Source organism: Cyprinus carpio, chromosome A15 (assembly GCF_018340385.1).
Source record: "Cyprinus carpio isolate SPL01 chromosome A15, ASM1834038v1, whole genome shotgun sequence".
NCBI classification, from domain to species: Eukaryota; Metazoa; Chordata; class Actinopteri; order Cypriniformes; family Cyprinidae; genus Cyprinus; species Cyprinus carpio.
Window position 1 is genome coordinate 24607245 of NC_056586.1, and position 27427 is coordinate 24634671.

Sequence of the window (27427 nt, forward strand, 5' to 3'; positions counted from 1 at the left end):
TTATGCATGTTGTAAGGTGTCGTCCCATTGGCTACAGGCTGATGCAGGTGTGTGTTCCACTGAGTAGCGATAACTCCGCCCCAAATTCGACGACTTTCTTTGAAAACTCACGCAGATTGCACAGCCCCGCCCCTTTTGCTCACTCCAGCGCCGCCCAGGATCTGTCGCGTACTCCCCGGTGCCCGTTCCGCCCCGCCCCGCCTTTTGCTCCCGCCGACTGTGCGAGTACCGTCTGCGCTTGCGTGTAGCGCGTGGCCACGGAGAGCCAGGTCCGAGTGGGTGAGGAGGTGCTATCGATGAGTCTTTTTCCCGAGAGGAGCGGTCGCCTGCAGAGGCAGCGCGAGCCGCAGCAGCTTCCAGAAGCGCGAGTTCCGTCCGCTCGGAGCAGCGCGCGCCGTGCCAGCGCACGGAGGTGGAGTTGTTGCGCAGCTCCGCGATGTCGCCGCAGGGGGCGCTGAGCGCGCGCCGTCTCACGGTGATGAGGGGCGCGCGCGATGTGTGATGCAGGTACAACACAGACGGCACTCCAGCAGACTGATGCTCTTCTCACACAGACAGTTCCGAGCTCAGCACCACCAGCAGCCGCCGACACGCCTGCATACACCTGAGGGGACCGACTCCATCAGATCTGACACACACACACACACCACACACAGCAGGCGCTGATTTACACTTCCCTGCAAGAAATGAACACTTCTATTCCAGGATGCATTCATTTGATCATGAATGTTAATATGAATGTTACAGAAGATTTCTATTTCAAAAATAAATGCTGTTCTTTTGACAACAACATATGAAGCAGCAAAGCATTGATAATAATCAGAAATGTTTCTTGAGCAGCAAATCAGCATATTAGAATGATTTCTGAAGATGATGTGACACTGAAGACTGGAGTAATGATGCTGAAAATTCAGCTTTGATCGCAGGAATAAAATACATTTTAATATATATTCTCATAGAAAAATTATTTGAAATTGTAATAATATTTCACTGTTTTTACTGTATTTCTGATCAAGTGAATGCAGCCTTGGTGAGCAGAAGAGACTTACCAACCGCCAAACATCATTCACTTCATCCACGTGTTAATTAAGCACAAAGTCTTACTCTTTTGTTGGACAAATATACAGTATGTGAATTATAATCTCACTGTAGATTTGACTTCTCAAGAGGAATTCTTATCATTTCAGTTGAGCTTTAACTGAAGTTCCTTTTGTTTTGGGTGGATCATTTGCATGAACACAATGTTTTTTTTTGTTTGTTTTTTTCAGCTTTGCCACATATAAGTATAAATAATCAAAAGTAAACATCACAATAATCCACTCCAGTCCATCCATTTAACATCCTATGAAGCCAAAAGCTGCGTGTTTGTAAGAAACACATCCATCCAAGACATTTTAACTTCAAAATGTTGCTTCAATCTAAAACATGACTCCATAATCCATAATAACTCCAAATCTTGGGTGAACTGAGGGTGAGCACATTTCAGCAGATTTTTATTTTGGGGTGAACTATTCCTTTAAACTAATGACAAGTGGTTCATTTTCGAATGCCTTTTGAACTTTCTGAATTGCCAATGGAAAAAAAAACACTGCTAAAACGAAGGAGGCTGGAAACATGTGCGTTCACGGTTGCAATATATTTAGGCATATGTGGGGTTTTTCATTTTAGAGAATCATGAGCTGAGCTGATCTGGCTTCATCCAGACCTCGAGCTGGAGAAACACACAAAACCAGATTCACCCCCGGGCAAGACGGCATGTGATTGGTTGAGGCTTTACCACTTCCTCTATTCACCGATGACTGAGAGGAATGCTTTCGCAAACCCTTTTCATCATCCGTGATCATGAGCGTAATTAAAATAATGGACATGGACGTCAGCTGCTGTCATGGGGTCTGATCGGGTTCAGTATGAAATCATCGGGAGAAATGTCATGAAATGAAATAAATGAAACCGGTGCAATGCAAAAATAAGTTTTTTATTTATCAAAAAAGTTTAAAAATATGATCACAGAACATACTGGACATGGCATGGTCATATTATGAAGAACAGTGGTGCATGACAACAACAAAATCAATCAAATGCATTGAATGAAAAACAGCTGGAGGTTTGTTATGGAGCATTAAAGAGGGGATGAAACCTCTAAAATCCTCTTTTATAGCACACTATTTCTTGCTATGCCATAGTGGAGATAATCTACTTTAGTGCCAGATAAATGCAGTTCAATCCAAACCCACTACAGCAGGGTCTCACGCCCCCTGTCGGTTTCTTGAGGGAACTGCAGGGGGTTTGAGAGTTGATAAAAAAAGAGAAATAAATCGAAATTATAAAAATTACATATTTTTAAAAATGTTATAGATATACTATATTATATATATATATATATATATATATATATCTATATATATATATATATCTTATTAACGGACATCACGAGAACGGTGTCTATGCAAATGTTGTTAAATCATTTGTTTAAAATCATTTTTTGTTAACTGAAATAGTTGAAATGAAATATAAATATTAGATGAAAAACTAAAAATATAAAATAAATTCAAATATCAATAATCCTATAATATTATAAAAACACTGGGAATCCCTCATGAAAACTCAACGTAATTAGCTTAAATGGAAATTATATATGCTAACGGAATAGAGTCAATAAGTTGAAAGCACTAAAAACCGGAATTAAATTTAAATTTAAATGTCCTTAAACTCAATTAAATATGATATATATATAATGGATCAAAGACAAGGGCATCCTATTTTTGGTGTATACGCAATCAAAATAATGTAAAAAAATTGTTTTATTATATTTTATAATTGATTAAAAAAAAACTTCTTAGTGACAATGGTCAAAACCTGAGTCTTTTAATGGTCCGTTAATGTGATTCTTGATCAAAATACGGGGGGGGGGGGCTTAAGTTTTAATGTAAAGGTTGTATTAAAACTTTTGTTTTGAATGCTTGAAAACCCATTTTTGTATATGACCCACATATCCCTGAATACCATAATAGTATAAATAGAATCCCAAATATACACTGAAAATCCTATAGTACTTCTATAACGAATATATGGCATGTGAAAGCTGCTTTTTAAATTATGAAGATTGTGAAAAGCGCTATACAAATACAGTGTGACTGTGGACACAGCTTGATGTCTATAAGGCCACTGGTAGAGTAGGATCGATGAGTTTCTCTTCTGCCCCTGATGTAGTGTTTTTCGTGCGTGTGTGTGTCGGGTGTGTGTTTTCCTGTGATGTCCGTAGCTTGGTGAGTGTGTGTTGTGTGTCCCTCCTCATGGGCAGCTCCAGCTGCAGCCTGTTTCCAGAAAGCGTGAGGACAGAGGGGCCGATTCTCGCCCTTCCAGCAATGAGCGTCAGTGCCAGCCGGGGCCTGGCGCAGCTCTTTGACCCAGCTCTTCCTCCGGACCGGTTTTGAACTGGATCAGAACCCCCTTGAGGCTGCCGCCGTGCAGCATGCTGGTCGTCTCCGGCCTGCAGCTCGAGCAGAGCCTGTGTCCCGCGGAACAGCGCTGCACGGACTCACAACCACCACCAGCCTGCGGCTCTCTGACCCACAAACCTCAGCGTATCGTCTGTTATAGCTACACACAGACACACGTTAATACACTCACTCACACACACACCATACGAGAACATCATCACGCTCACTCATTTTGCTCAACACTTCATGCTAACATTCACTATACAGCCAAAACATACTAGTGTTATTTTTTATCATTAAAAAAAAAATATATATATATATCTATTTATATATATATATTTTTATGTGCTTTTGTCAGTTTCAGTTTTTTTTTCTCTTTTTTTGCATTTACATTTATTTGAGTTTTAGTTTTTAATTCTGTCATTTTATCTTATTTTATTTTTTTAATTTGTTTAATTTTTTATTTTATTTACGTTCATTCCTTAAAATACTACCTGTTTAGATTTAATTTGGTTATAGTTTTATTTCTAAGTTTCATTTAGTTTTTCATGTAATAACTGTATCTTACTGTATTTCAGCATCGTTTAAATGTCGACTTTATAAAAATAGTTAACAATAACAATGCTGACACCTACTTTGTAAATTTGTGTCTGTGTTCACATACTCTTTTTACGTTAATATTTCAATAATTTAACAATTTATATATGCAAATTCACAGTTGATGGTCACATGACATGCAATTAAATAGCTAAAATATTTAATTTATTTTTAAATGTATTTTTTACATTTTATTTTAACATTCTATTAGTTATTTTAATGTCACACACTATTATAATTTTTGTTAATATTTTAGATTTTTTTTTCTACTATTATATTAATTTTTTTGCTGCATTTTACATTTTTTTTTTTTTTACATATGTATAGTCCTTTATTTATTTATAATTTATAAAACTGTGTTCAATCAAGTTCATGTTCAAATGCCAAACCCTCGAATTTTAAACATGTCGAATCCTCAAGCTTTAATTTTAATGGTGAAATGGTGTAAAAGTGACTAGTAATGTGAATGTGAATGTAAATGAAGTAAACATACAGCATTCTTAAATGCACATTAAACAGTGAATGAAGCCGCTGCTGTACAGTATGTCTGGAGTCATACTCACTTCCTCCAGGAAGACTGTCCCGGGGTCGAAGATGCAGACGTAGTAACCGAACTCGGCCTCCAGGACTCGACGCAGCGTGGACAGAACGAACTCAGAGAGACGCGCTCTCCTCCTCACTGTTGCGAGCGTATGAGATGTACACGTCATACTGCTTATCATCTGCAGAAACACAGAGTTCAGTCCATACTGGTGTTTGATCTCCAATAATAGCTGTTTCCATCACAAGTGTCTGTGAATGTGTGTGTTGTGAGTCTAGTGTTTGCAAGTCACCCGTGTATCCGCTCTCGATCTGAGTAGCCGAACCACTGAGCGATAGAGCAGCAGCGCGCATCGCTCGAGCCAGAACACGTGATAGATGACGAACATCATCAACATGATCGCCAGCGTCACACCTAAACCACAGCCCAGCTCTAGAGTCGGGACGTACGCTACACACGACACACACACATACTACATCATAAATGTTTCTTCGAGCAGCAAATCATCATATTAGAATGATTTCTGAAGATCACGTGACACTGAAGACTGCAGTAATGATGCTGGAATACAGCTGCGCATCACCGGAATAAATTCTATGTGAAACAGATATGCATGTGTTGTGTTAGGTTGTAGTTAACGTTCGGGCCCCAATTCTGAGTACGGCTCTGCGGTGTTTAACCCGCGGCTGTTTCTGGCGGAGGCAGTTAAACTACCCTCTGCAGGTCGTCAGATGAAAATCCATCACATACAGGATTCGTTTCTTTTATCTCGTCACCCACAAGTAATCATATGAGAAAAGCCTACACACACACACACACACACACACAAGAGTCAAGTGCTTATAAAACAGAGATCGAGACAAACTGAAGAAGTGACAGAAACCACATCCGTACGTTTGGCCCTCAGGTGAGCGGAATCGCGGATGTCGGCGAGCTGCTCCACGGTCTTGTTATCGACAGTCCACCAGATGTTCTGCTTTTTCCTCGTACAGGTGAGGCAGATACACACGACAGGACAGATTCACTGTACTTCCTGCAATGCGGAGACGTTCAGTGATGCATACTGCAGAAAACACGGCAAAAACGGGGAAAGAAGCCGGTGACGCTCACCCAGAGTCACTGTGAAGATCTGATCGCTCGCGGGATTCAGAATGATGGGAACTTTAGGGCCCACGTCAGGAACTACAGTAGAGAGAGACGGAGGTGTGAATCTTGAGACGAGGAGACCAAATATATGGAAGCTTTCGCTGCCACAGATTAAACTATAAAACAGGTAATCGCCTATTCTGAAAAATAATTATCCTAAGATGTGAGGAATAAACTCAGAATTGCATGAAAAAAAAAAAAAATATGAATGGTAGATTTAAAGTCACAAATATGAGATATAAACCGAATTGTGATAAAAAACTCGCAGTTGCGAGAAAAGTATGTTACGAGATATAAACTCAGAATTGCAAGAAAACAAATTCAGGATTCTAAGGAGAAATAAGTTAATTGTGAGATATAAACTCAGAATTGCAGTGGTATTATAATTATTCAATATTATAATTTTTATTCAATATTTAAAATTCTTATATTTCATTTGAATTTTTTAGATTTTCTCAATTAAGCATTTTTTTTTTTACTTAAATATATACTTTTTTTTTTTTCGTACAATTACCTTTTTATTTTTAATTCAGTGGCAGGAAAATAAAAACAGAATTATAAGAAGTAAAAAGAGAATTATGAGTTTATAATTTGCAACTGCAAGAGAAAAAAAAGTCTGAATTTGGAGATAAAAACGTCTTGCAATTAGCTTTTTTTATATTTTTAAACCGGACGCAAATGAGCTTCAATAGAACTGAGATGAGAGGAAACACGAAAAGCTGAGAAAAGTCAGAATGGTGAATATAAGCTCGCAATTGCGATTTAAAAACTCAGAATTGCAAAAACAAAAGTCAAAATTCGGGAGAAATAAACGGAATTGCAAGGAGATGATTGTCAGTGTTATTTCAGTGTTAACATTATAGTTTTAGTAATATTTTAATTTATTAAAAGTTTACCCATTTTAGGTTATTCGTTTTTTTATTTTCTATAGTTTTTGTCATTACACAGATATATATATATATATATATGTGTGTATAAAATACCTATTTTTTTTTTTTTTGCTAGGAAGATCTGCGAAAAAGCCAGAATTATGAAACATAAACTTGCAATTGCAAGAAATAAGAACAAGCAAATAAGCAACCACAGAAATGAGATAAAATCGTACCAACAGCTGTGACGTTAATGCTGGCGTGTGAAGTTGAGCCATGCGTCCGTTCATCTGGTACGAAACCACACACGTGTAGAGGCCGGTGTACGGCTCCAGCATCCTGTAGATCACCAGACCGTCTCCTTTCAGCTCCCGGTCGCTTTCGAAACAGTGTATTTCCTGCCATGACTACAGAGAAACAGACGTCACCCGTTCATGTTTGACCTACACTCAACTAGTCTCATGTTTCTCAAAACCCCTTCACTCTCTAGAAGCGAGATGATGTCATTCTGAGGGTTTATTTTTAATTTTTATTTTTAGTCCTTTTATTCATTTTTAATTTAATTTAAATTCAATTCAATTTCATTTCATTTAATTTAATTTCATTTCTTTTTATTTCAATTAAACAAACCAAATTTTTTTTAATTTAAATTATCTTTTAGTTTTAAATAACTATAGACCCTGGATCTGGGCTAATAAAACTACTAATAAAATTATAAATTATTAAATATAAAAATGTTACGAATTAAAATTAAAATACATAATCAAAATAAAAACACTTAATTAATATAAGACATATATATTATACTTATGTAATAAAAATGTTAGTTGTTTTTACCCCCTGCATGTTATGCAGCGATTAACTGACCCATCAGAAAACCACAAACATGCAAATGCATGTTAAACTACAACCTCTAAATATTTACTTTAAAGATTAGTGGGATTTCAAGTAAATATTTTAGGCCAAAGGGATTCGGCTGACAGCATTGTTATCGTTAACTAAACGCGAAAATTTAAATTAAAAACATTTAATTTTACTGAAAAAACATATTAACTGAAATAAAAAAATATAAAAAAAGTAACTTTTTTTAAATGCAACAAATCTTTTATTTAGATTACTAAAATTACTAAAACAGAAATAACAATTTATTAATAATAATAAAAATTTAAAAAAAAAAAAAAAAAAAAAAATAAAAATAAAAAATAAATATATAGTATGTTAATAATACTTAAAGTTTGGGAATCCCTGATAAAGACGTCTAATACAGTAATATGTTTATAGGCCTTTATATAATAAGAACACTAATAACTCACTTTATGCCTTATATACTTTTACACACAAAACTCCTCATAGATTGCCACAGAAACGCTGGTATTAACTTTTCTAAATGTCATGCAACTGTTTTTTCCCCCACAAGCTTTTAAAAAAAAAGCATTTTATATACGTATTTGCAGCAAGAAAATGCAGTTAAAAACTGTCATTTGACTGAAATGACCTTTAACAAGCTGTGCAGGACATATAAGATTTGTAGTCCTGATCAGGGCACAGTGTATCTGAACTAAGCTGAATGCACACACCTGCAGTGTGATTTCATCTTCACAAGTCCTCCTGAGAACTCTTGTGTAACTAGATGGACATGAAATGCGTCATCGGAGCACAAGTTTTCATGTAAAGACCAGATAGTGACTTTGCCGACTGATGATTGGCTCTTTTCTTTGGAAGGCGTGGACTTATTTTACTAGAGTCGCCATATATGGGTGTCCACTTTCTCCCATTCATTCCAATAGCAGTGGTCCATATTAACTATATACAGTAATGCATTTTAGACGTGTTAGGTTATTAATATAACAATGCACTAGCATATAGATAATACATCTTATTTCATACATGCTAATCGCTTCAGGTCCATTTCTTGCATTGTTACGACGCTTTAAAACAGACAAATAGCCTGCGCTGATTTGCATTTTGATAGTTTTGCTCGCATACAACCTTTAAACTGAATGATGCTGATTGTTTGCGTTCACATATTCTCAGTTCATTAGCCGTGCGACTCTGGAGATTAAGAAATTCATTTGCTTCGTACAAGTCGGTTGGGTTTATTCACACACACACACACACACACACACACACACTTTATTCACACACACACACACACACACACACACACACAGACACACACACACAGAGACTCACTTGGTACCAGCTGACGGAGTGTGTGCTGTTGGGCAGCGTGAGTGTGTTTCAGGTCTGGACAGGTGAGGGTTCGTTCGATCTGGAACGGTTGCTATGGTCAGGTTCAGGTGAGGTTTAGCTCTCGGTCACACTCTCCGTCCTTCTGAACACCTCCAGCTTCACGCCGATCTTCACACACGAGGAAATGATTGCTGCCACACACACACACACACACACACACACACAAAACATCATGAAATAACTCTGCACGACTGGTTACATGTTTATATTTAGATCTAGATAATATGTCTATTTATATCCTAACCTAATTAATTATATTTGTTATTATATTAGTTTGATATTCTATTATATATATTAATTATATTATATTATATTATATATATTATATTTATTATATTATAATTATGTTATATTATTTATATTATATTATATTATATTATAATGATTATATAACCTGCATGGTTTTTGTTACATATTTCCATTTAGATCAAAATAAGATTTATTTATTATTATAATCATATATTTATATAATAATATATTATTATTATATTAGATTTGATACATTTATATCCTTACTTAAAGCCTAACATGATGGAATTACTTGCATGATTTGATTTACATGTTAACGTCCAAATAATAGTACTTTTATTTTTATTGTTATTGCTTATTTTATTTTATTTTATTTTCCCCGATTTTTATATTCTAAACCCCAATATTCCTAACATGATGGAATTACTTGCATGATTTGGTTACATGTTTCTGATTAAATTAAATTTAATTTAATTAATTAAAAATTAAATTAAATTAAATTAATTAAAAATTAAATTAAATTAAATTATTACATTTGAATTACATTACATTTAGATTAGATTAGGTTATACCACAAACATGATGGCATAACCTGCATGATTTGGTTATACATTTCTGTTTAGATAAATTAATTTAAGTTTAATCTAGTGTAATAATTTTTTTAATAATATAATTACACCAAAATAAAACTATTTAAAATATAAAATAAATAAATATGATGGAAATAACCTGCATGATTTGGTTACGCATGTTATATTTATAGAATTTTATTTATTTATTTTATTTTATTTTTTTATATTACATATACATACATGTAACAATTACATTTTTTGTAACATTGATCATATTTTAACATATATGGGATATGAATTATGGGGTGTGATGTGAAACCAATTTACATACATTACAAGTATAAAATGGCATTAAAAAATTATTTTATAAATTATTATGGGACTGCTAGGAATTAGTAATCATGATGTTTCTAACCTGCATGAAACAGCATTCACTAACCCATTTTACTTCCATAATGTGATGTGTATTTTGTGTCAGACTAATTTCAGCTTCCTTAAGACTAGTTTTAACCATTCAGACACCAACCAACTAGTCATGATGGCTTTGCACACATCTGTGGTGTAAGTGTTTACCGGAGGCATGCAGGTGTAGAGTCCCGGCGTCCAGCACCGAAGGCCGGCTGAATCCACATGTACTCGCTACTCGCGGTCTTTTGTGCCAGTGTGTGTAGTTTGAGGTTGATGGGCTGTGCTCAGCTCCTGTGTGTGTGTGGGGTCGGTACCACAGCAGAGACAGTCTGCTGTTATGAGTCTGATTGTAGCTGTAGAGCGTGGGATGAGAGAAGAGCGGACAGTAGAGATAAGCCACCTCCCGTCATACACCTGCACCGAACCCTCACTCCACAGCCCCCAGTTCATGGGACACTGAAGCTCTGAAAACACACAACACAACCTCAGAAACATACCTTAACAAGATCTCAACAATGTCTCAGATGTCCCAAAATAGACCGTTTGAAATTTAAAAAGCTACAGAGACAATAAAACAAAATATGCAAAAAAGTCAAAAACAAAGGAAGAACAGCACAAATAAACAATGGCAAGACACAGTATATGTAGGTTAGAAATAAGAGAAAAAGCTATGCATTTGTCTTCACTTTATAATGATGCAGTGCAGCAGTGATGAAAAAAGGTTGAGAGTGTCTTTGCAAAGTGTCCAAATGATCCGAGCTGGCTCCATGTACACTTTATAGCTCTGTACTGTATATATTGGAATATCAGGAAGAGAGGTGAAGGAAAGCATTTATTTACACCATGTTAGATGCAGGCTGAAAAAGCATCTAGGTGGGATGGCTGGCTAAGAGGGCAGATCCGTGGGTTGCTGCTAGGGCAGCTGATCAGCCCTGGTCGGGTCGCCTTGGTGAGGGTGTATGATATTTTGAAAGACCCTGAAACACCCCTCTGACTCCAGGGTAATATCACTGATGATGTGTCCCAGCATAGCATCATAAAGGTGTTTTCTAAAAGCACTTTTGTCTGGAAATGGCCAGTGACTACCAGGAAAGTCTGGTTTACAATCAAGGTAAGTTTGGTGACAACTGGAGGAGAGAACAGTTGACAGCTTAGAAAGACAGCAAATTGGGGCGGGTGGGTTAGCAGCCCTAACTGGCAATGCTCCTGTGAGGGAGAACCCCAGAAAGCTACGGATCAAAGTAGAGAGAAAGATACCCACAGGGAAGCCCGGGGGGGGGGGGGGGGGAAGAGCTTCCTATGTGGACAGATAATCAAGGTTATCGACCCACCAAGCAATGGACTAATAACAATGATTATCCGGTGCGCCTGTGACAAAATGTGTAAGAATCGAGAGGTCTGAAAATCCATCAGTCATGGATGAAATGTCTGGAGCAACAGAGAGTACCACAATGCACAGATCTTCGATCTGGTGAGACAGAGGAGGAACAGGGTCAGGAAGCACCCCCACAGTACCCCAGAGCCTCCGAGTGGTGCATGCTGTCCAAGCCAAACATAGCATCACAGACTGTGCGGATCAGATGGCCTAGAGCCAGTCAAACAACAGATTGGGATAGATTTGATGAGGACATAGACCTGGCATTGGAAACAATAGCGAAAGGTGAGGTGGAGAGGAGATTGTAGACAATAACAACATTGGTCATGACAGTTGCAGCTGAGAGATTTGGCACAGAGGAAAAAAAGACCAAGCAGCCATATGTAGGGAGTAACAGAGCCAACAAAATCCAACAATCCGTTAGAACTAAAGAGTCACTATAAGTTGGCAAATGAGAGGGAAAGGGCACCACTGAAAGAATTACGAGTGATGCTGAGGAAAAGGCTCATAACCCTGAGAAGAGCAGAGCAGCATCGGAGACGTAGGAGGGAAAGATAAAAGAGCACGGAGGAGAGCAGCATTTATCAGCAATTCCTTCCAGTTCACAAAACAAGCTGCTGGGCAAGAAGAAAAAGTGTCCTGATATGTACAAAGGACCAGATAGATCAACATCTCCATAGCACCTTCAGTGACCCAGACAGAGAAGTTGAACAGGGAGATTGTGACATCCTCATTACCCCTCAAGAACCAACAGAGGTCTTTGACTTGTGAGAGCCACTCTTCAAAGAGGTTCAACAAGTTATTAAGAAAGCTAGAGCTGGCTCAGCACCTGGCCCAAGTGGTACTACCTATAACATCTACAAACGGTGCCCCTCGTCTTCTCCTAAGGCTGTGGAAAATCCTCAAGTTATCTGGAGACGAGGTAAAGTGCCCAAGCAATGGAGCTATGCAAATGGTGTGTGGATCCCAAAAGAAGAAAACTCAGTAGACATCAACTAGTTTAGGATAATATCCTTGCTAAGTGTTGAAGGAAAAATCTTTTTCAGCATGGTGGCAAAGCGCTTAACCTAGTACTTCTTGAGGAATAAGTACATTGATACCTCTGTCCAAAAGTGACGTGACATACAGCCAAGTATGGTGACCCATACTCAGAATTCATGCTCTGCATTTAACCCATCCAAAGTGCACACACACACAGCAGTGAACACACACACCGTGAACACACACCCGGAGCAGTGGGTACAAATTAATGCCAACCCGAGACTCGAACCCAAAGTTGGGGGTTCGGTGCCTTGCTCAAGGGCACCTCAGTCAAGGTATTGCCAACCCGAGACTCGAACCCACAACCACATCGTAATGATTCCACCTCTATAAAAAATAAAAAACGACTTCCCCCTTGGGAGGTATCCCAAAGGTGCCAGGCTGTTTGGAACATACAGGAGTCATCACGCAGCTGCTGAGGGAGGCCAGAGAAACCAGTGGTAACTTAGTGGTGCTATGGTTAGATTTGGTAAATGCCTATGGCTCAATTGCCCGTAAAGTTGTTGAGAGTGCCCTGCTTAGGCACCATGTTCCTGTAGGCATCACAAAGCTCATTATGGACTATTACAACAAGTTCCACCTGAGAGTTTCAACAAGGCCAGTTAAATCAGACTGGTGCAGGTTGGAGGTTGGTATTATCACAGGCTGCACCTTGTTTAGCCTGGCATTGAACAATGACTTGACTATTACAACAGAGTCAGTACCAGGTGCCAGGGTGGTGGATACTGAAGCGGCTGGAGCGGCTGATGGGGTGGGGCTAGGATGTCCTTTAAGCCTGCAAAGTCGAGATCTGCAGTGCTAAAGAAGGGGAGAGTCTCTGAAAAATTCAGATTCTCTATAGAGAATATCCAAATCCCAACTATAAACAGAGAACCCTGTTTAAAAGTCTCGGGAAAACTTTCAACGCGACACTCAAGGACAAAGCTGCAATAAGATACACCTGGGAGGAGTGTGAGCAATGGAAGTTGATGCAGGAAGTTGACACGAGTGGCCTTCCAGAGTGGTGTATAGCTTGGGTCTATCAGCACGGCATATTACCAAGAATCCTCTGGCCACTGTTGCTATTCAAGTTCCCAATTTCAACCGTTACTGAACTGGAGAGGGTAGTGAACCGGTTTTTGCGAAGATGGCTTGGGTTACCTAGAAATATCAGTAGTTTTGCACTGTATGGGAGGTCCTACAAACTGAGACTCCCCTTGAAAGTTCAAAGTAATTAGAGTGAGAGAAGTGTTTGCAGTACCGTGAATCCTCAGACCCAAAGTTATCGGAGCAAGAGTGGAAGTAAAAACAGGAAGGAAGTAGAGAAGCAGAAGCAGAAGCGCGAAGGAGCTGAGGCGCGGCTGCGACACAAAGTGCTAATGGGAGCAGTTGCTAAGGGAAAGATCTGGCCTTGGAAGCCTTGAAGTGCCACGTTTCGATAAAGCACAAGGGAGGGAGAGAGACGACCGCTTATTTAAGATGAAATCAGGGCAGTTGGGTAGGAGGAAGAGAATGAGCAGACAGCAGTAGTAGTGATGAGACAACAGGGTGCCTGGACCATATGGGAGCAGGTGATGGAGCGAAAGATTACATAGAATGATCTCTTGGAGACAGGATTCACAGAGTATCAAATTTCTTATCAAGGCAGTCTATGACGTCCTGTGAAGCCACCTAATTTTGCATTGTTGGGGCCTAGAGAAATAACAAAGTCTGCCCTCTTTGTTAGAGAATTGGTACACTTGAACATATCTTAAGTTGCTGTAAAAGAAAAGAGCGTCTTGCAGATGGTTGCTATCGGTGGAGGCATGATCAGGTCCTCAGGATGACAGCAGAATGCATCAGCAACACTCTTAACATCTGCCAGAGGACAAGACCGAACAGGAATGCCATTCACTTTGTCAAAGAGGGAGAAAGACCAACTAGAGAACATCAAAAGGCAACTGGGCTACTCTTTACTACACAGGACTGGAGGATGGAAGTAGACCTAGGAAAGCAGCCGCGGTTTCCTCCTCACATCACAGAGACCAATTTCTATGCCCCAAATCAAGCAAAGAACCTACTCAATAAAGAACCCACCTTACCATTGAGAACAGCAGATGGAGGAGGCCTTTGAGCGGAAAAGAGAAAAGTATGAGGAACTGAGGAAGCTCAATGAGGAACTGAGGAGCAACTGCCAAAGAAAAGGTTGGAAAGCCAAGTGCTGGCCCGTGGAGGTTGGGTGTCGGGGCTTTGCAGGCCAGTCGCTGTACAGGGCATACACAGCACTTGGAATATCAGGAGAGAGGGGCGAGAAGGAAAGCGATTTTACACACACGTTAGACACAGCTGAAAAAGCATCTAGGTGGATTTGGCTAAAGAGGGCAGATCCGTGGGTTGGAATAATTCAGATTTTTTAATGTTTTTGTCTAACAGCTCATCAAGGCTGCATTTATTTGATCAATAATACAGTAGAAGTACAGTGAAATAGTATTACAATTTAAAATAACTGCTTTCTATGTGAATATATTGCAAAATGTAATTTATTCCTGTGATGCAAATTAAAATTTTCAGCAGCCATTTTGGCTCAAGAAACATTCCTTATTATAGAAACTGTGATTTTATATATCAGCAAAAATGTTTTCAACATTGATAATAATCAGAAATGTTTCTTGAGCAGCAAATCAGCATATTAGAATGATTTCTGAAGATCATGTGACACTGAAGACTCGAGTAATGATGATGAAAATACAGCGTTGAACACAGGAATAAATTACATTTGAACAGATATTCACATAGAAATTGTAAAAATATTTTAGAATATTACAGTTTCTACTGTATTTTGATAAAATAATGCAGCCTTGGTGAGCAGAAGAGACTTCTTTCAAAAAAATTTTTTTAAATCATAAATATTCCAAACTTTTGACCTGTAATGTACTTCAACGAAATATAACTAATAACTTCATTACATCACCTGAGCTATGAAAGCAACATGCTAAACAATAAACAATAAAATTTCCTCTGCATGGGCTCAAATGCACTTATACACTCAAGTCCTTGCACACACACACACACTCACACTCACATTATTGCTTGCAAATCAATATTAGGTAATAGAGCTATCAAATTTATGACATGAACATGGTTTAAAAGGTTAAAACACATTAAAAAGGCCGAATCAATTACATCTTAAAACTCACACATCAGCAACTAATGCATCAATATGAAATTAATACCAAGGCACGCTCTTTCTCTCTCTCTCTCAAACACGCTCACCATGCAAACCTACACTTACAGTATGCAAACGCTATTCAGTATATTAATGAAAGATAAGGTGATTTGTTAAAATGCTGAACCTGCTAAATGTCAAAAAGTCTATTTAAATAAATTACCATCCCAAATCAATATGACGCTGCACAACACGCACATAAACAAAACTTAGATTGAAATTATAAATGTTACCTTGCCAATCAGAATTAATATAGTTTTTATTTTTATATTTTCTGTTTTCATTTTAATGAATTTTTGGCTTAAGTAATTTTGTTGCGTGTTTTCATCAGTTTTAGTTATTTTAGTATATCAAGTTAAACTAAATGAAAATTAGAAAAGGTTTTTAAATATTTTATTTAAATTAAAGTGTTTTTATTTTAAGTAACAATTATTTTCTTTATATATTTTTTCTATATATACTGTATATATTCTATATAAAATATTTAAAAAAACTGATTAAAAAAATTACAAAAATCACATTACAAACTTACTAACACTAAAATTGAAAATTAAAAAATAAATAAAAAATAAATGAAAGCTATAAAAATATTTAAGGAAAAAAAATAAAATGCCAAATGTGTAATAAAATTACTAAAATTAAAAAAACTAATAAAAAAAATTAAATCACTAAAACTGAAATATGTCATATAAAGTTATACGATAGCTTTATAATAATAATATAAATTCAAAAGTAAAAATGACATAAAAACACTACAAAATTACTAAAAAAAAAAAAAAAAAAAAAAAATGTTCTGAGTGTAAATGCTGATCCTTCTAATGAAAAAAAGAATACCTAAAAAAATAAAAAACCAAAATCAAAAAAAAAACCATCCAAAATCAAAACACACACACTACACAAGCAAAAAAAACAAAACACACACACACACACACGCACAGCACACGCCAATAGACACACTCACACGCACACAGAGATGGGCATGTGATGTCAGGATCTGTCTGTGAGATGGACGGAGCGAGCACTGGGCCGCTGGAGGGGGAGGACCAGCGAAGTGTGTGTGTGTGTGTGTAATTGGTCTGTCACTTTGTGACTGGGAGAGGATTAGTCTTCCTATTAAGAGTGTCTTAGTACAAGCGCTCACACACACCGCACGCCATTATAAATGACCCCCTCCTGGAACAATCAATTTCCTGTCCCACAGCGGGAAGCGTTTTTAATTAACCCCTGCTTCCAGAGGTGCAACCGGCCCGTAATCCCATGACCGCGCTAATATTATGACATAGAGAACAGCACATGTGATACCAGCTGCTGGACACGAAACCTGAAAACAGCTGCTGCTGCATTATTCATTATCAATAGAAGGGTACTCTGCTTTATTTGGTTTCCCGCTGCAACTCCCTCAAATGTGTTTATCATTAGTCGTGATGTTAAGGTGCTCTGAAAGCCGGTGTCTTTAGGAGGAGTTTTCATTCATCACACCGTCTAATCCGACACCAACGAACCACCTCATCACCTCTTCATTAAAATAAAAATACACCTACTCTGACATCGCAATCAGAAAAAAAAAAATCTTGTATTTGGATGTTTAACCTAATTTTGGAAGACTGCACGAAAGTCTTTGTGTAATGTTGTTTAAAGGGATATCGTAAAATGTCACGAAATCCAGTCACTTTTCACTTGATTGTTTGAGTTGGTTTTATTTTTAATGAGGAAATCATTGCAATAACAAAGGCATTTCCTTTCATTTTTGACGTCAGGTGTATGATGTTAATATGCAACATGCATCTAGTATTGTTATTGTTAACTAAAACTAATAAAAAATCGTTTTCAGTAATTGAAATAAAGCTAAAATAAAATATAAATAGATCATAAAAAAAAAAAAACTTACAAATAAAATTTAAAGTACTAAAATTATTAAAACTGAAATTAAAAAAAAATAAAATCAATATATAAATAAATAAAAAAAACAAACCAAATAAAATAAAAAAAATAAAACCTAAAAATTGAAATGAAAATTAAAAACATAAAAATGAAAGCTAATTCAAAATCATAATAAATATTATTAATGTTTTATATATTAATAATACTAAAATAATATTGCATGCATCATGTTATCTATATGAACATGTTAATTTCAAGCATTATTTTGGTATCAGTGACATAATATTATAATTTTCATTATATTTTGCATTTTTTTATGTAATATTTTGACTTCACTTAAACTTTTTAAGTTTAGTAATTTTGTTGACATTCTTTTGTCATTTTAGTTTTTTTAATGTCTTTAGTAATTTGTATTGCATTTTTATTAGGTGTTGTTTACTTAGTTTTTTTATTTTTTTACTTCAGGTTTAACTAAGTTTTAAGTAACAAAATAAATATATTCACATATTCACACATACACTTCACTTAAATCTTATTTAATATTTTATATCTTTAAGTAACAAAATAAATATAATTAACAAAACAAACATACACACAAATGCCACACATACATACATTCCTAGTCATCTGTAAACATGTTCACTAGTAACCTATACTGTATATCCAAAGTATTTAAAATCGGTGTAATTCAATAACTTATCTGTATAGTTATATGTACATATTGTAACCATGTATTTCAGTTATTTACTGCTTAATTGCATTCTTATAGTATGCCGTACCTGCACTTTCGTTTGCCTTGTACGCTTCACATGTGCGCTGACAATATAAGTATAAGCTACATAATCTAATCTAATCTAAAATATTATCATTTTAGTTTTAATTATTGATAAAAATCCTGGTGCTGAGCAAACATACATAATAATACACAAACATAATTCATAAAGTACTGAAAATAAACATTCTGCATCCTTCATATAAGCAAAAAAACCATCCAAAACAAGATAATCAAAGCTTAAAAATGCACTGGGAAACATTCTCATTTCCAACAGCACAGATTCATTCACTCATTCTCATTTATTTATTTAGTTTGCATCATTCAGCACTATTTCTGAAGATGTAGATGTAGATTCTGTGATATAAGCTCATTCACGCAGACCTCTGGAGACGCTCCTGCTGATTGGTGGGAAGATCTAATGTGCTCATTGGATCAATTATTCAAATGTGAGATCTGATTGGTTGCTGATAGATTAGGAGGATGGATATAGTCTCGGGCAAGAGAGCAATAGAGGATTCATCCTTCACCAGCCACAGACTGACCAATCACAGCCGCTCAATCAGACTCGACTCTCACCTGATTGGACGGTGGCTTGAGTGACAGATGCGGAGAAGCCGCCCATCTTTAAAACGCAGAGGCAGAGAAGTGTGAAGACCAATGGCATCCTGGACAGAGAGAGAGAGAGAGAAAATGAGTCTGTGTTCAATGGGCTGCCTACATTTCATCAGACATCCACTCAGTTTATTATCAGACTCCATAAAACACCTCTGAAGGTATTTTTACCACCACACGACAGCTTTAGGAGCGCTAGAGGAGGACGAGAATTAATGAAATAAAAAAGAAAAGCAAGATGCACGAGTGCAGATTTAGATATTTTCAATTGGCAATTATGTGAACTGGATAAAAGACAAAAAACACTTTCTTCAAACATTTAAATGCATGCACTTGAAACATGCATTGTGTTGTTATTGTTTACTAAAACTAAAACAAATTAAAACCATTTTCATTAAGTGCAATAAAGTTGATATACAAACCTGAAAAACTAACAATCACTAAAACTGAAATAAAAAATAAGGCTATATAGATATAAAAAATACAAAAACTAAAAAAGCATATACAAAATAAGTAAAATTACTAAAACTTAAATTAAATTGAAAATATAAACAATAAAAGCTAAATGAATCAGTCGATTTCTTCAAATGTTTAAATGCATATTAAAAATAAATGCATTTAAAACATACATCAAGTGTTGCTATTGTTAACTAAAACTATTTAAAAAATTCAGTGTTTAAAATAAAATATTAAACTGTAATTTAAGCTCTAAAATGATTAAAACTGAAAAAATAAAGCTTTACAGAAATATTAAAAACAAAATAATAATGCAGCACATAACAAAATTACTAAAACTGAAAGAAAACTGAAAATTCGAAAAATAAAAGCAAAACTGTGCTGAGTTGATTTATTTAAAAAACATTTAAATGCATATTTAAAATAAAATAAAAGATGCATTATTATTATTCAGATAAGATTTTTTTTCAAAAGCCTGTGGGCAAATGCTGACTAAAATGCTCTTTTTAAACAAGAACAAATGATCAACTGCAAGTGGCACTGTACCGGCGTATGTGAACATATGGAGCAGCTGAATTGAATTTCAAATGTTAAAACCAAACCCTGCGCCCTTGAATGAATGAACTATCCTGTGCCAAGAAAGACTGAGAGAGAGAGAGAGAGAGAGAGAGAGAGAGAGAGAGAGATGGATGATGTTGGACAGCTCTTCACTGTCACCCCGGCAACACACATCACTGGCCTCGAATGGCACAACACACACACACACACACATAGACATATACACACACACACACACACACACACACACACACACACACAACAGACACACAGACATACACACACACACACACACCAGACAGACATATATACACACACACTCACACACACACAGACCATATAGACACACACATACACACACACACACACACACACAAACAGACAGATACACACAACACACACACACAGACACATACAGAACATATATACACACAAACCCACACACAGACATACACATTCACATAACGTATACACACCCACACACACACACACACACATTTCTCTCTCTCTCTCACACACCACACACACACCCACACACACACACACATTTCTCTCTCTCTCTCTCACCACACACACACACACACACACACACACTCACACACAAGACATACACACACACATACACACTCTCACACACACACACACACACACACACATTTCTCTCTCTCTCTTCTCTACACACACACACACCACACACCACACACACACACACAAGGCAGACATGCACACACACACACACACACATTCTCTCTCTCTTCTCTCTCTCACACACACACACACACACCACACACATATCTTTCTCTCTCTCACACACACACACACCACACTCACACACAAGACATGCACACACACATACACACTCTCACACACACACACACACACACACACACACACATTTCTCTCTCTCTCTCTCTCTAACACACACACACACACACACACACAACACACACCATTTCTCTCTCTCTCTCTCACCACACACACACACCCACACACATCACTCACACAACAACACACAGACATGCACACACACACACACACACACACACACACACACTTCTCTCTCTCTCTCTCACACCCACACACGCACACACATATTTCTCTCTCTCACACACACACACACACACACACATTTCTCTCTCTCTCCTCTCCACCACACACACACACCACACACACACACACATTTCTTTCTCTCTCTCACACACACACACACACTCACACACAATACATGCACTCACACATACACACTCTCACACACACACACTCTCACAAACACACACAGTCAAACAGTGAGCTGTAGAAGTAATCATTCACACACCCAACGATAAAAAATTCTAATGGTTTCACACACAGTGATTCATGATAAGAAATCAATGTGTTAAAAAAGCCTTTAACTTAATGATTTATTAATGGCCTCATATCATAATATTAACCACATCCTGAATATTGTGGGGGAGCAAACTGGAGCAGTTTCATAACCATCTGATAATGGCCGCTTTTATATAAAATAATATCATGCTTACAGGATTTAACAGGATTTAAGGCAATAAAGAAACAAAAACAGCATTAAGACATTTTAACTTCAAAGTTTAAGTCCATAATAACACTTCCTCCGTCTCCTGATGTCTCTCACATCAAAATCACCCACATATTTGTTTAGAGCTGTTTAAACGCTGCTTGATCTGTGCAGATCTTCTCTCCTGATTCAGACCAGAACCACTTTTTCCTGGAGGAGTGTTTATTATGGATTATGGACTCGTATTTTAGCCAGAAGCAGCGGTTTGAAGTTATAAACATCTTAATGCTGGATTTGTTTCATCTTTTGTCTTCTCCAGATGTTAACTGATGGACTGGACTGCTGTGGATTATTGTGATGTTTTTATCAGCTGTTTGGACTCTCATTCTGACGGCACCCTTTCACTGCAGAGCATCCATTGCTGAGGACACTGATGCAATCCTACTAAAGCAGAGCGAACTATTCACTGTATGCACAATGACAGAAAAAAAAAGAGTTCTTTGTTGATCTTCAGTAGTCAAAAACTAAATCACCGGGTGAAATATTCCTTTAAAATGACAAAAAATAAAAAAGTAAATGTTGTATCACTGGACTTACATGTCGGTCTATTTAATGTCGGTCAGTTATTAAATGTTTAGCTGCCTTGCATCTCACCTCGCACGCTTTCCCCACTGAAACTAACACGTTAAAAACTAAGCTCCGCCTTCTTTGATTTGATTGGCTGTTGAAATAATATTGACATTGACGAGTGATGAGTCAGACTAGCCCAAAATATTTTTATTTAATTTTATAATTATTTTATTTGACATTTAAATTTAATATTATTATTATTATTTATTTTATTATTTACTTTGTTATAGCCCTAATTTATGCAGCATTTAATTGCATAAATCAAACCTTTTTTTGCCCTAAATACAGTAACTCAGTTTAGTAATAAAATTTTCAATGACCATTTTCCTCTCTCGTAGAATTTAAGGGACAGTTCTCTGCTTATTTATTCTTCATCCAATGAAAGTCAATGAGATCCAATATTGTCTTGACCACCAACGTTCTTCAAAATATCTTTCTTTTGTGTTCTTCGGATGAAAATAAATTAATGCAATGAGTAAACGAGCTGATTTTGCTACGGCGTCTTTAAGACTTGTATATAAATGCAAATGTGCCGCTGTTATAATTACCTGTAAGATACAAAAATATATAAACTCGGTGTGTTTCAGGAAGCTCTTTGAACTGTTTTAATTGGGTAAAAACATTAGTTACGATGTATAAACGAAGCAACACAGCGACAGACGGACCTAAAGTCTCGGCAGAGTCTGGGAGTCTCAGCTGAGACTAAATAAAATGATCAGAAACCTAATTAGAGCAGTTAGTGTGATGAGTCTAAAATAACGACATCATCTCCAAACGCTCCAATTCAGATAAAATCTCCATCCTGCTTATCTGAGCATCACAGATGTGCGTTTTAATTTCGCTGAGATGCATTAGGGCGAAATTAGAGCATCATGGGAATTCATTAGACTCATCCTTCAAAACCCACTTCATCGATTCGCACAAGTTTGAACGAATCGCTAAATTGCTTAAAAGGGAGAGCTCCAGAAATGCTTCATTATTTGTTTTTGGGGGGAAATCGGATTATGTGTGATCGATGCGATGCTCGTCTAGAGACAGACGCATGGACGGGGGACGAGACGGGCCGCGGGGGCCACAAGACCCGGTCAGATAATCTATCAGCGGACAGTAAGTGGCCAATTAGTCACGTAACTGTACTGAGAACACAATGCAACACACACACACACAAGTCTGTTTTTATATCATGGTGGAAAATTTTACCATTCACTTCTGTTGCTTTTATATTAAGCTCATTATATTTGCACTATCTGAACCCCACCCACTGATCAAACAAACATTTTGGGAATTTTAAATATTATTTTTCCCAAGGTAGTTCTCCACAATGTAGATTTTACTCTAATTGCATCATAATTGACGTGACATTCCGCCAAGTAAACTCAAATTCTTGCTCTGCATTTACAACCCCATATACCGAAGTGCACACCACACAGAGCAGTGAACACACACACACACTGTAACACACACCCCCGGAGCAACCATTTTATGCTGCGGGCGCGGTCGCCGGGAGCAGTTGGGGGTTTTGATGCCTTGCTCAAGGGCACCTAAAGTCATGGTATTGAAGGTGGAGAGAGAACTGTACATGCCCACTCCCCTCCCACCCACAATTCCTGCCGGCCCGAACTCGAACTCAAACCCTTCAATTGGGAGTCCGACTCCCTAACCATTAGGCCCCGACTTCCCTTGCTTATAATTGCTTAACTATAATACATACTTACATAACAGGGTAATTACAGTTATAATTAAAACTAAAACCATTACTAACCGTTCAAATAAAATAAACGTCAACTTGAAATAAAAATAAATGAAATGTTTTTTTTGTTTTCCTGCTAATTTTCACGCTCAATTTCTCAGTTTTCATTTAATTTTAATTTGATGTTCTAAAAATAACTTAACCCTGAAAAATGCCAAAACAGAATAAAAACAAGAGCAATCAAAGTGACAACACAACAAAATTACTAAAACTAACTCAAATCAAATAAATGAAAGTAAAAAATTCAAAATATTTAAAAAAAAAATGTATAATGGTATATAAATAATACTAAACAAAACTGATACATAAACATGAACTGATTACAGTATCAACAAGATTATGAATATGGATTTTAGTATCATAATATCACACTTTCCAATGCTATATATTAAAAAAAAAAAATGTGCAAATGTGTGTTTTTAACATATATAGTCTTGAATCTTGAAATCTTGAATCTAGGGTTTGGAAAGTCTAGTATAATGAAAATGAAATCCATATACAGAATCTTTATAGAACTGTAGATCAATTTACAGGCATTCATTAAACGATTCATAAATGTTCTGCTTACATGATGCCGGCACACTTTTTTGACGAAAATCAGATAATAAGGGAGTGATTGATGCCGTGATAGTCCAGAGAAATATGCAGGACTGGATCAGAGATTAGATGATCTATTAAAATAATGTATAAAAACACAGTACATTACCTATTAGTCACGTAAAAAACACACCTAAAACATCTCAAACACACAAAACAATGCATGCATAAACCATTTTATCTGTAGTCACCACTTTAAATGGTGAATAAAGGCGTTTAGTATTATTAGATTACATGAAGACAGTGAATACGGACATCTGTATATGTGTATATATATATATATATATATATATATATATATATATTATATATATAAAAATAAAACAAATTATATAAAACACATTAATAATTATATTAATATGTAATTAAATATTTAAAATAATATATATATATATATATATATACACACATATATATTTTATATTTTATACAAACATAAACATATATACATATTCAAAGAATTTTAAGAATTATATTAAAAATAAGATTTTTTTTAGAATAGTCAAATATGCCACATTTGTACTTTTACAATCTATGCTAAATACTGGGTCCATAATGCACGCAGAACCTGACAGGCTGAAGAGATGCATGTGTTGAGCAGCAGAAGCTGTGATGTTGAGATGTTAGTTAGACGGCTTTACTCACATGCTCCCGCCGCAGGTCTGGCTCTCCTCGTCAGTCTGCGTCCTTCTGCAACAGAACCACAAACTTAGAGCAGAACAGACACAAACCATCCGTCTCCACTGATCCTGCTCTCTCTCTCTCTGTGTGCTGGTCTCTAACCCACTACACCTCCTCTCTCTCTCTCTCTCTCTCTCACTCAGCCGGGACGGGGGATGATTTAACGGGCCCCTCTGCGCGTTACCGTAAATCGTTAAGGCAAACCGGCGGGACTCTCATCCAATCAAAGCGATGCGCTCGAGCGCATATTTCACATCCATCTCACCTGAGTGTGGCGCTGGAATTACGAGCGTGTGTTCAGATGTGATGAACGCTCGCATGCATGCACAAGAGAAAGTTAAACATTATAATAGACCAAGCAACATACGTGGAAACTACATAACATGGTTTCAGATGGTAATAACATGATTTATATGATACAAGGATGCTTTTATTTTTTCCCGAAACACTAAATCACAACACCACCGCCGCAGCACTTTCACCAGTTTATCATTACGCACATCATATTTCCTGAATATAATACTTTCAAGCTCAGTTTCCTGCATATGATATTTTCCAGTTCCGTGATGTGGTCGAAGACAATAGCAGGAGCTCATTTTAAAGGTAAAACATAGCAAGTTATGACACATAATTTGAAATAAGATTTCATTTAATAACCTTTGCAAGCATAAAAAACAGCATCTAAACAAAAGGACGTATGTTTTGATGTTATGAAACGTCAAGTGTCATTTCTAAAGTGCTTATTTTGAGTAACTATTTATTGAAATGTATTACATAAAAATAAAAAATATTTTAACATATTTAAAATATAAAAATGTATATACTTTTTTTAACACACACACACACACACACATATATATATAATAAAAAATTAAGTGCTTATTTAGAGTAAATTTTTATTGAAATGTATCACTTATAAAAATAAATTAATATTTAACATATATTTGAATATAAAAATTTATATTTTTTTACATGTATATAATTTTTATTTATTATAAAAAAACTGAAGTGCTGATTTTGAGTAATTATTTAAATGTATCACTTAAAAAATCGAATAATTTATAATAATAATAATTATTATTATTTATTTTTAACATATATATATAATTTTTATTTATTATAAATAATTGAATCGCTTGTTTGAGTACCAATTTAAAAGTATCACTTATAAAAATATTTTAACATATTCAAATATATATATATATATATATATATATTATATATATATATATATATATATATATATATATATATATTATTATTATTATTATATTATTTGTATTCATTATACAATAATGCACTGTGTCAAACTGCACCTGTATAAAATAAAAAATGCAAAAATAATATTATAATAATAAAAAAAATTATATATATATATATATATATATATATATATATACATAAACACATATATAAAAAAAAAAACACAATATATGTATGGTTTATACACACACACAATATAGTTGTTTATACACACACACACACACCACATACACATACACATATATACATACATATATAATATATATATATGTGTGTGTATGTGTGGTGTGTGTGTGTGTGTATAAACTATATATATATATATATATTATATATATATATATATATATATATATATATATATATATTTTCTAATACACACACACACACACACACACACATACACATATATATCTATATATATATATATATATATATATATATATATATATATATGTATATATATATATATATATATAGTGTAAACAGCATACAAAAATACAAAAACGATACAATTAAACATTCGAACCTTTCAAAAATTCAAAATAGCCTATTTTAGTTTACAGTTGTTCAGATGACTGTAGTACCGTACAGTAAGCGCTGCAGTACCATGGTACTTTAGACACTTCTGTTGGCTGGAGCGGAAGAGGAAGTGGTCGAGAACAGCAGGTAAATACGCGTCCACGTCAATAACGCTCACAAAACAGCACGAAAGAGAGAAGAAAACACCAACCGGCTCGCGTCGCTCCGCGTCTGTTTGTGTCCTTATCAAATGCGGGGTTTGTGACGGTTTGGCGCGCGATCAACGTTTCCGTGTTTCTCCATGTGAACAGAACGGATTTACGTTCACAACAGATCGCATCAGTTCAGGCTCCTCCCACGGAAGAGCGTTTGCGCAATCTCTCGCAGCACACGCGCGGCGACACACCGCCGCGCGACGCGACTCCACTGGAACCGTCCCGTTAAAATCACCGGAGCGCTCCACGCCAAGCGCACGCGCGTCAGTGCGCGTCTCGGAGCTGCTTTCGAAACTGAAAGA

At 36.2% G+C, this 27427-nt stretch overlaps 1 pseudogene; it reads right to left on the reverse strand.

The window, feature by feature from the left end:
* On the reverse strand, positions 1 to 27393 carry LOC109104179 (annotated as a pseudogene).
* Between the last annotated feature and the right edge of the window lie 34 nt (positions 27394 to 27427).